Source organism: Pteropus vampyrus, unplaced genomic scaffold (assembly GCF_000151845.1).
Source record: "Pteropus vampyrus isolate Shadow unplaced genomic scaffold, Pvam_2.0 Scaffold164, whole genome shotgun sequence".
NCBI lineage: Eukaryota > Metazoa > Chordata > Mammalia > Chiroptera > Pteropodidae > Pteropus > Pteropus vampyrus.
Window position 1 is genome coordinate 1,158,099 of NW_011888945.1, and position 10,928 is coordinate 1,169,026.

At 50.9% G+C, this 10,928-nt stretch overlaps 1 pseudogene; it reads left to right on the forward strand.

Annotated features, from left to right (window-relative positions):
- Positions 1-9,918: 9,918 nt before the first annotated feature.
- Positions 9,919-10,037, forward strand: LOC111745767 (annotated as a pseudogene).
- Positions 10,038-10,928: the final 891 nt, after the last annotated feature.

Genomic DNA, 10,928 nt, shown 5'->3' on the forward strand with positions numbered 1-10,928 from the left:
AATGGGCTTTTCTGAAATAACAGACACCATTCGCTACTAAATTCACTTTAAGTACAGGGGGAAAAAAAGAAAAAAAGGCCCTAGGCATCCCGTATCTCTCCACTGAGGAAAGAGATAAGGCTTGGACTCCGAATGAATTTTGGCTTATATTTATGTAGAGAAGTAATCAGATCACCAAAGCAGAACAAGAAAGTGAAAGGGTGTTAAGACAAATGAATTTAAAAGCACACAATACCCGGTCCTTGATCTGCTTTCCCAGGCAATGAAATATTTCAGAAGATTAAAAATGGTTATGTAACACCCAGAATCCACATTGTCAAAAAGATTTGTAACTCAATGTTTTCCTACCCAGGTACCAAATGAAAGAGTTTCATCTAGGTTTTGATCATGGCAATTTTTTTAAAAGATATAAAATATATTGAAACATTTAAATTGCTTGTCAAATGTAAACTCGCCCCTCTCCTGACAAGTTTAAAATATAACGTGGCTTCAAACATCACTGCTCCTGATAGGATTTTTTAAGTTGTTTGATAACGCATTAATAGCGAGAATCAGACTCCCAAAGACTACTGCATTTGCAAGATCCGCTTTCTTTTTTTGCCTTCATCCCCTATAATTTCCAGAATGTAATTCTGCCCCCAGCTGGTTAAAGCATCTCTGACATCGGAGAAAAATGAGACACTTCGAACCATCTCCGTTCACCAGGACCAGCATCAGGGGAGGATGAGGGCATTTGGTTGGCGGAGCTAACGGACAGTCACGCTCCAGGACGAGATCCCCCCCCCCCCCCCCCCCCCAGAGGGTTTTGTTTGTTTGTTTGTTCAGAGTGAGTTCACAGCAGTTCTCTTTGCACAAGCAAGGAAACCTAGAGGCTGAGAACGTAGCACAGAAAGACCGGGATCTGCTCTTCTTTCTCAGGAGCATCCCATTAATGAGGGATCGATCGCCTGGCTGTGATAATTGTCACCAGAGATAAAGCAGGACGGAAAGTTTAAAAGGATGACCATCAACACCGGCCAGAGGCGCAATGAGGAGCTCAGATTCGCTTTCTTAATGTGCGCATTTTTGCCTTTTCCATTAAGTTTTCTAAAATGTATTCTGCCTTGGTCTTGTCGCTGTGGAATCTGCATGACTGGCATTTCTAGTAGGGCGCAGAGTCCCTCTCTCAGCCGGGTGGGCAATCTGTCACCCCTGGACCAGTGGGGAGCAGCTGCAAGGGGCCAGATTCGGGCGTGGCCGAGACCACGCTGGGTCTCGATGGCCAACGCAGATGTTTACAAAGGCTTCATCTTTGACCTTCCAGGATCATCAGCTGCATATTCACAGTGGAGGGAGAGAGGGAGGAAGAGAGAGAGGGCGTTTTACTCCGCCATTCTGACAGGGGCTGTGAAAGAACTCCAAAAGTGACCTCAAGGCTAAGTTGGCAATACCCCAGCTCACAGAGACCGGAGACCTAAGAAGCTCCCAGATCTTTGTAAGGGAGAATGGCTGTTTTAAAATTTTAGTATCGGAATCAATAGAATGTAAACTGTAATTGAAAAAAATAAATTAATTTTTTTTAAAAATCAGTGGATCCCTTAAGATCCGTTAAGATCATGTGCTCCTTACCTGCATGTCTTAAAAATAACCTGGCTGGGAGGTGACCGAACAGGGTGCAGAGGTGAAGTGGGGGAGGCCCTTGGAGGCCACTGATTTCTCAGGACCTCCTCCCTTTTTGGTGAAAGACGACAGCAGGTCTGCAAGCGCTGACACTTCTCCGGCACACAGTAGGTCCTTGGGCAAACACGAATGTTCTTTCTCTTCCCAGGGTTTAAGATGGGGGTCGGCTAGTGTTTTCTGTAAAAGGCCAGAGAGTAAGTATGTTCGGCTTTGCAGGCTAAGAGGCGAGATCGAAGGTACCACGTAGCTACTTAAATAACAAGAGAGGAAAACTATTTTCTTCAAATTTTTATTGATGAAATAAAAAATATAATAATCGAGTATACTTTTTTGTAATGGAGATGTACATTTGAGAAGAATAGAATTTTTTTTTTGAGATAACATTTTATTTAACTGATGTTCAAAATTAGAGTCTCCTACCCTCAAATCAGTTGCAAATAGTCCTTGTAAAAACCATTCTTAGGCTGCAAACTGCTAGGAGGCACCGGACTGCCTGGGATTGACCACGAGCCACAGTTTGCCAACCCTGGCTTTACAGCAAGCGGGCAAACTCAGACAGCCACGCTTCTGATTCATTCAGGTTCATGAATCAGACTGGTTGCCATTCCTTCTCTCATGGCAAAACTCTGCTCCTATGCCACCTCCTCTGGGAAGCCTTCCATGATTCCATCTCGCCCACGGTAGTCCATAGAGTAAATATTGCCCCTGTTCTTAACATAATGTTCTTAACACATGAAGATGACTCTGGAGGACAGGCTTGCAGTTTCTTGTTCAGTTTATTCAGTAGATTTATCCCTAGCACCGGCAAAACCGAGTTCATGTTACAGGGAATGGGAAGCACGGGGCACTAAGTCTGGACCAAGCCCGGGGCAAGAATCCTGGCTCCTCCCAGCCGTGGTGCTCAATAACAATAACGAAAGCTAGCACGGTCCCCTGATCACTGCTAGGTAGGCACTTTGTTATATTATCTCGTTTAATTCTCACGCATCATACGCGGTAGATACTGTTAGCTCTCCATTTGATAGATAAGAAAAATCCAGGTGAAATTCTTTGTGTGAGGTCCTACGGCTAGTGTGTGGTTGAGCCAGGATTCAAACTCTGGCCACCTCGCCCCCCATCAAGCCTGTGCCTTCAATCGCCCCAGCCATTCCTTGTTCACAGGCGGCTCCTCGCCTGGCATCCTGTCCCATCTCCACGGCCTGGCCAGCTTCCCAGAGATGACCATTTCACCACCATTTCCGTCATAACCCTCCGATGCCGCAAGCTTGAAGCCGGACCCCCAAGAATCCACCACCGAGCGCTGCAGGCTGTCATGACACTGCTGTTTTGCCTTTTAGGCTGTGGCCCAGCCGGAAGGGTACAACTAGGTGGAGGACACACTGGATGGCAGTCTTGGAGGTGGCCTTTGCGATCAGGTAGGGAAACTGAGGCCCAGAGGGATGGGGCCGGCCCAGGGTGGCACAGCTCTGCACGACGGAAGGTGGCCTGGAAGAGCAACAGTAGGTACAGACACCACGATGAACCGCCTTTACTGGGCACTAACCATCCGCCAAGCAGCCATATACAGGAGACTTGACGTGGGTTAGTGACGTCGAGCCCCACCAGAAGTCAAAGCCCTGGGTACCACCAGAACGTCCTCTGGAAATGGGGCTGGGTAACCTGCTGGGGAGAGGAGACGCTTAGCCGCCGGCCCCCCGCCCGGCTCTAGCTGCCAGCTCCTGGGGCAGGCGGGTGTGTGCACGGGGCTGCCTCGGGCTGCAGGAGCACGCGGGAGCTCACCGCACTCTGGGACCAGCCAAAAGGCGGGGGCTGCAGCATCGGGAGCTGCGTTGCTCCACCCACTTAGTGGAACGAGCAGAGGCAGAGACATAAATGTTGTTCCTGGCGTTGCCCCTGCCTGGCCCTGTGACTGCGGCAAGGCCACTGCAACCCCGAGACCCCGCTTCCTTCCCCGCGGCTGCCTTGCTGGCCTCCGAGTCTGTGTTCCGACCGGGGCTGTCTGGGTGGTCCCATTCCATCTCCCAGCATCCTCCCCTGATCTGCTGGTCAGCCCATGCCCTGCATCTCCTTTGTCCCCTCCTGGGGGAGGGGCCGTGGGTCTCCCGCACTGATCTGGGAGTCAGGGGTGGACCAGGCACAGTCTCTGCCCTCAAGGGATTGTCATCTGCCGAGGGGATGTCACACATCCACACAGAGGTCGAATGTGGGGACGGTGACAAGCAACACAGAGGGAGGCAGGTACTGAAGTGGAGGCTCAGAGGGCGAGTTCTTTCTAAATTGGAGAAAGTGGGAGGGCATGAAGGCGGGCTTCCTGGAGGAGGTGGCATCTAAACCAGGCTTGAAAGATGAGTAGGGTGGACTTCGAGATGTGGGTGTGGAGAGAAGGACATGGCAGGCCAAAGGCACAACCACAAGCAAAGCAGGCTGGAAAGGACCTCTTTTATGGATCTGCAAACTGGCCCCACCAAGAGGTTCTCCATCTGCCTCCCCTCGTGCTGACCACGTCCCCCACCCCCACCCAGAGGAGCTTCAACATGTAAGCGCCTGGGTCCCCAGAGCTCAGCCAGGCCTTTTGCTTTGCTTTCCCTAATCTTTATGTTGTAAGATCCACGTGACGAGGTTGGGACACTGCGCCAAACGGACAACCTGCCAAAGACTGAATCGAGACCGATTTTGATGCTCCCTCCATCACACGCCAGCTGTGGGGCTTTGACCAAGTCACCTCCCCCTCGAGCCCCGTTTCCTCATCGGGAAAATCAGAAGCTGTCACCTGTTCTAGTGCCCCCATCACTGGGTCATCAAGGGCAAAGAGAGAAAATGTATAAAAGAGCTTTTGAGAATATAAATTAGTAGATAAAACTTGAGAACTTATTATTAATGTATAATTAATTGTTACTAAATGGCTTCTCGCTCTGTGCCCAGCCCCATCTGACACTGGAAGACAGAGACGGGGTGTAGAAGAAAGGATGAAAATATGGGGAGCCCCAACTGTGTGCTCAGCACAAGCCTGAGCCCACAGCCTCACTCCATCCTTCAAAACAGCCCTTGTTTTACTGACGCTCACAGAAGTGACATGTCCTGTCCAAGGTCATAGACCCCTGGCTTGAGAGTAGGTCTGTCTTCTTACTATGCGATGCTTCCCAACTGGGGTACAAAATCCTAGAACGTGACTTTCCCACAGCCCTTCAGCTGCTTACGATGACGATGGAAAGTCAAGATGTGTCTCATTCATTCATTCAATTATTGATTGATTCATTCATTCATTCAATAATCGAGCATTTACTCGGTGCGGGGCTCTGTGCTGGGCACTGGGTATGCAGGATGATACCAGGACATAGAAAGCAAAGGATGCCATTTTTTATAAGGGCCACAGTCAATGGTGCAAACTGCCAGAGCAATCCGAGTCCAGAGGACAGAAGTGTCCTTACGGGCTGTCCCCAACAAAACTGCACTCAAACTACCCTGCATGGCCTTAGAACCCACCTTTTCTCTGTCGTATACAGGTGACTTCCTCCAGTCCTGTGGCCTCTGATACCAACTCTACAGGGACGGCCTCCCAAATTCATAGCTCCTGTGAGTTCAGATCTTTAGATCCAGCTGCCTCCTCATCATCATCACTTAGATACATAAGAAGCAGCTCAAATTTAAAATAAGTACAACAGAACTCCTGATCCCCAAACACCCCAAAACAAATAAAATGGAACAAAGACGCGTTCTGTTTTTCCACCTCAATAAGCGTCAGCTCTGAAGAGAGAAACCTCAGTGTCGTGCTTCAAGAACCTCCTTTTTTTCTCCCTCAGCTCCACGTTCGGTCACTCGGGAAACCTTTGGCTCTACCTTCGCCATACGTCCAGAATCTGACCCATCTCGCCAACTCCTCCGCGACGGCCTTGCTTCTAGCCACCATCCTCGGTCACCTGGACCGTGGCAGCCACACCCTACCAGGCGATGTCCTTCCTCTTCTACCAACCGTCCCTAGCTTCCCATCTCACTAAACGCCAAATCATCGGAGCAGCCTCCAGGACCTAATGCATCCGGCCCCCCAGCCTTGGCAACATGCTTCCCTTCCACCCTGCCCTTGACCTCCCGGCTCCAGCCAATCTGGCTTCTCCTCTGTGCTTGAACACGCTGGTCTCTGCTCCTGGTGCTCCATCGGCCTGGAATGCCCGCCCCCCGTGTAGCCACGTGGCGTGTTGCCTCATTTCCTTCTAAACTCTGCTCAGATGTCCCCTTATCAGAGAAGCCCCTAATAAAACACCATCTCCAAATCACATTCCACACTCGTTACTCTGCGTTATTGTTCTCCGCTGCTCTCGTGACCACTTGTCATATTATAAATTCGTCAGTTGGTCGGTTAGCGGTGTGCTCCACTGGACGGCAACATCCACGAGGGGGACTTCTCAGTTTGTCGTTATTGATGCAATGACTGCAATAGTGCCTGGTACAGAGTGGGAGCTCGACGGCCATCTGCGGAAGGAAGGATGGAAGGAAGGAAAGAAGAGAGGGAAGAAAAAAAGAGGGAGGGAAGGAAGAGGAGAAAAAGAGGAAGGGGCGATGGCGGACTCAGCCGGCCTTCTGCTGGGCGCGCTGACCATCTCTGTCTTCACTTGAGAGCAACGAGGTCACAGCAGGGCTACGAGCAGTGTGCTCACTCGTTGCCCAGATGTATGTTTGCCAAGAGCTCTCGGAGCGCAGTGAGGCAAAAAGAGTCTTAGGGGCCGTGGCATCGGGACTGATAAAGATGCTACTGAAGTCATCCAGGCCACCCTCCAAATTAGGCGTGACCACCGCCCCCGCCCAGATAAAATCCAGACGCCTCTCCTTTGTTATCTGGCCCACCCGCCGCCTTCCTGCTGCGGCCAGGCGTCATGGGCACCTGGCTCACCGTGCTTCTCACCCCTGTCTAAAGGGGCCGAATCCTTTGACGCACCCAGGCGTCGGCACGTGCTGACCCACGGGCAGGATGGTCCTCCTGCCCTCCCTCGAGCCCAGTCCCACTCTCCTAGCGAGGCCCAGGGCTGTCCGACGCCCCCGGGCGTTCTCCGTGAAACCACCTGGGGTCCTACCTGTCTCCATCCATCCGCTCTCACTACAGGAACTGCATGGGCGCGGAGGGTGTGTCTTTTCGCTACAATGTGTAACGTATTCAGTCAATGCCTGGATGAAAGACTGTGGGAATGAGGGAAAGGAAGGGAAGGAAGATGGAGACAGGAAGGAGGGGAGGGGAGACAGGAAGCGAGAGAGGGAGAGAGAGAGGAAAGGGAGGGGAGGGGCGGAGGAGCAGGTAATTCTAAGCTGTCCGGGTTTTCTCTGTTTGCAATTTATCGGCAAACTCAACGCTAACTTCCAAGACCTGTTAACTCTTCTTCCCCAGTGCTCTCTGTAATACTTTCTCTTTGTTCTATCTTTTTTCTAAATCCCACAAACTTTCAACGCTCCACACTTTGAGACAGAAACACACTCCACTGCAAAAAACTCCAACTTGCCATCTTGTTGTCTCAAACTTCCTAAGGTTGTGTAATAACCAAAGCCTTTGTTCTCACGACAGGAGTGTGCATCAAGAATCAAAGAAGCAGGAGGAAAAGGAACGTTCCAGGCTATTACTGTAACAATCCAATTACAATGCCTATCAAACTTAACTTCACAGGTTATAGCTCCTAATTGCCTGACAAAAATTGACACTTCAGTCGCAACAGCATAATATAATCAGAGTCCAAATTAAATTTGATCGTGGGCAGAAAAACGATGCTATCATTGGAAGGCATGGAAACAGGAGATCAACTAGCATGATACCAGGGATCAGAAATGAAAATTATTCATTAATAGCAATGCGTTTCTGATAATGGAAATGACACAGTTCAGACGGCTTCGGAAAAACACTATTAATTAAAAAGATGATAGACCTAACAAGCCATAGAAACCAGAGGACTTTCTCTGCGTGTGCTCGTTAAGGTAAGGGATGAAAACGCGTAAGAACAGACGTGGGCGCACGTCGGTGAGGGCCGTTTCACTGACGTGTGAGCACAGCTTGCTGGCCGTCATGCTGTGAAGAGACTTTCTCCAGAGGCCCGCGTTCCAGAACCATTAAAAAAAAAAAAAAACTCTGTGGCCGTAATTCGGGTTTGCGGTAAGTGTGAACGGTGCTGGGCTGTAAAACAGAAAGACCCAATTCATAAAAGAAATGCACAGGGGAGTTTTGCATCAAGTAAAAGAAAAAAAAAACTGGAAGAGACATTGGAGAGAGAGGGAGAGAGAGAGAGAGAGAGAGAGAGAGAGAGAGTGTGAGAGGGTGTGTGTGTGTGTGTGTGTGTGTGTGTGTTCACACTGTGTTTTCCATCTTGAAAGTTCTGTGTAATTTCTAGTTCAGGGGATTGAAATACACAGAATGACAAGCAAACCTAAGACGATATCAGGGTTTGAGGATAGACATTTGAAGGATCTGCTTTTGGTTAAAAATAAATAAATAAACAACAACAAAAAAATCACACCCTGTGGAAAAGAGTAAGGTTTGCCAGTTGATCGTTTGGCCGAAATCTCTTGAGGTCCCTCCGTGTGTGAGGCGTCATACGGGGACCTGGGGACAGAACCAAGGAGGGCTGTGCCGGTACTGTGCCGGTCCTTAGAGGATATTCTGTCTAGACACAACAATGGGCGTTGGCCATGTTAGAAGGGCAAGGGGAGGAATTGCAGGGAGCTGTATTGCTAAATGTCAGGAGGACTTAACTGTCCGGGAAGCCAGGAGGGCTTCTCGGAGGAAGCAGCATTTAAGGTGCGGCTCGAAGCAGGAGAGTGTGAACGATAAGAGGTAAGAATGCAGAAAGAGCTCCAGCACAGGCGATGACATACTGGAACCTTCGGTTGCATCTGCGAGTACAGCAGAGTGCTAGGGCTCCCCAAAATACAAACGGACTCCTCGACCTCGTCACTGGGACACCAGGATGGCGAGGGGGACAGAAATACTTCAACTCAACTCGCGGCTGTGAGAACATTAAGTGGAGGGAGGGCCTCAGCTCTGGGCGCCCACAGTTAACGGAGCAGAGACGCGGGAGATGGGAGGGGGTTGTAGATCCCCCACTCGCTGGATTCGGGTATAATCACGTGACTGGCTTTCATCAATAAGATGTGAGCAGAACTGCATTGGCCACTTTTGAATAAAACTTTTGAGAGCCATCCCAGGGCTCCGCGACATTCTTTCCCTCTGCCATCAGGACTGGCAAAGTCTCAGGTCAAGGGCCTTTCCTCAGCCCGAATCCCAGAGTGAGAATGGCACAGAGAAAAGCTACCGGCCCCCATCTGGACATGCAATCAGCCTTTGTTTCTGTAAAACACTGAGGCTTTTGGGTTAGCTGGGGTGCAGCCCGACTAAGCCCATCCTGATGGATGCTATAGCCGCCTGGGCATGCCATGGGGAAGGGGTCAGGTGGCCATTCCTGATGTCTTGTCTGAATCCAATAGCTAAAAGAACAGGGAATTTGGGGCTTGGAGGAGAAGGCATCCAAATGGTTGATATCTGGGGGAGAAAGATTCTGTTTTCATGTAAACAAGACCCTTCCGAATAGACTGACAAATAGTTTTTGTCAAATGAGCTGTCTTAAGGAGTAGTGAGCTCCCTGTCCCCAGAGGAGATCAAAAGCAGATTGGGCAGATCATATTTAAGTACCAGGCGACAGGGAGGAATATTCTTCATTCAGTGGCTTCGGAGGTCTCTTGAAACCTCAAGATTCGATAATTGTCTGATTATCAAGTGTCACCTGCCCTGAAGACCTCCAATGAACAAAGGACGGAGCCCCAGAGACCAGGCTGTTCAATCTGATTTGATTCAGTCTGGGCCAACATGATTCAATGAACACTCTGTATCGAGCCAGACAGAATGACCTAAAATGCCTTAAAATATGCAATATGCAAGCTGCCTGAGCCCAGCATTTCTACTACCTTCTATCCAGACCCCCCTCACCCACCTTTTCCTCCTCCTCCCCCGCTCAATTTTTAGAAGGCTAAGTTCTTCATAATGAGGAGCCAGATGAGGCTATACCCCTCACTGGGACATCGAACTGCCGTGCCGAATTTTCCAATGTAAGGTGGTCTCCAGGGGGCAGATGGACGGACCAGGGTAGCCCTGCAGCTAGGTTACAACCTGGCTCCCCCCAGCCTCACAGAGCAGGTGTCTGAGCGGCTGGGCACTTATTCGTGAATCCCTAGTGAACAGTTTGGAGGCCAAGATCCGCCCTGAGACTGAACTTGACAAAAGTGAGTCTCTTGGTCTACAGCCATGCCACCCTGAACGTGTCCGATCTCGTCTGATCTCGGAAGCTAAGCAGGGTCGAGCCTGGTTAGTACATGGATGGGAGACCACCTAGGAAGATCAGGTGCTGTAGGCATAAAAAATTAGAAAATAAGGGATTTAAAAATTAGAAAATAAGCCGACAAAGTCTTTGTAATCTCTGAGGTCAACCGAGGGTTGCCTCGCCTAAAAAGAATAAAAGTAAGGGACCTGGCAAGGGGCCAGCAGGCCTGACAGGAGGAAGGTAACCCTTCGCGGTCTGTAAGTGGCCCCCACTTCAGGGCCGGGTGCGCCCTCCCTGCAAACAGAGCCCTGGGCCTCCCAAGGTTGGTGCCTCGGCTCCCAGCGGCAGCTTCTGCTCTCAGCAAACCCCCTCGGCTCGCGGTCCCCACTGCGTCGACCCCCAGTCCCACGAAACTGTGTGAGGCAGCCCGCCCAGCATCCCGGCGAGGGACACGTATCCCCACTTCACAGATTAGGAAACTGGCTCTCAGAGAGGTCGAGGAGTTGTCCCAAAGTCATGCAGCTAATAAGGGGTGGATCCAGATCTAAAACCAGCTGTGGCCCTCAGAGCCACACAGACCAGCAGACAGAAGTCCGGCAGCCTCCCCTCCCCTCTGTCCTCCCCTCTGGCCTCCCCTCTGTCCTCCCCTCTGTCCTCCCCTCTGTCCTCCCCTCTGACCTCCCCTCTGTCCTCCCCTCTGACCTCCCCTCTGACCTCCCCTCTGGCCTCCCCTCTGGCCTCCCCTCTGGCCTCCCCTCTGTCCTCCCCTTCCCGCCCCTCCTCCCTCCCTCCCTGTCTCACTGGCCCCTGAGCTCATGCCCTCTCGCCCTGCTTCCTCTGACATGGCCTTCCTGGCTTCCTCTCCTCGCCTCCCGGTCCTGTTTCTCATAACTTCAGCCGACACCTGGCTGTAGCCCGCTTGGTGCCCAGCTCCAGCCCAGTCCCCACTGAGGCTCCCGATAGCTAATGGAGGCGGCATTTTCA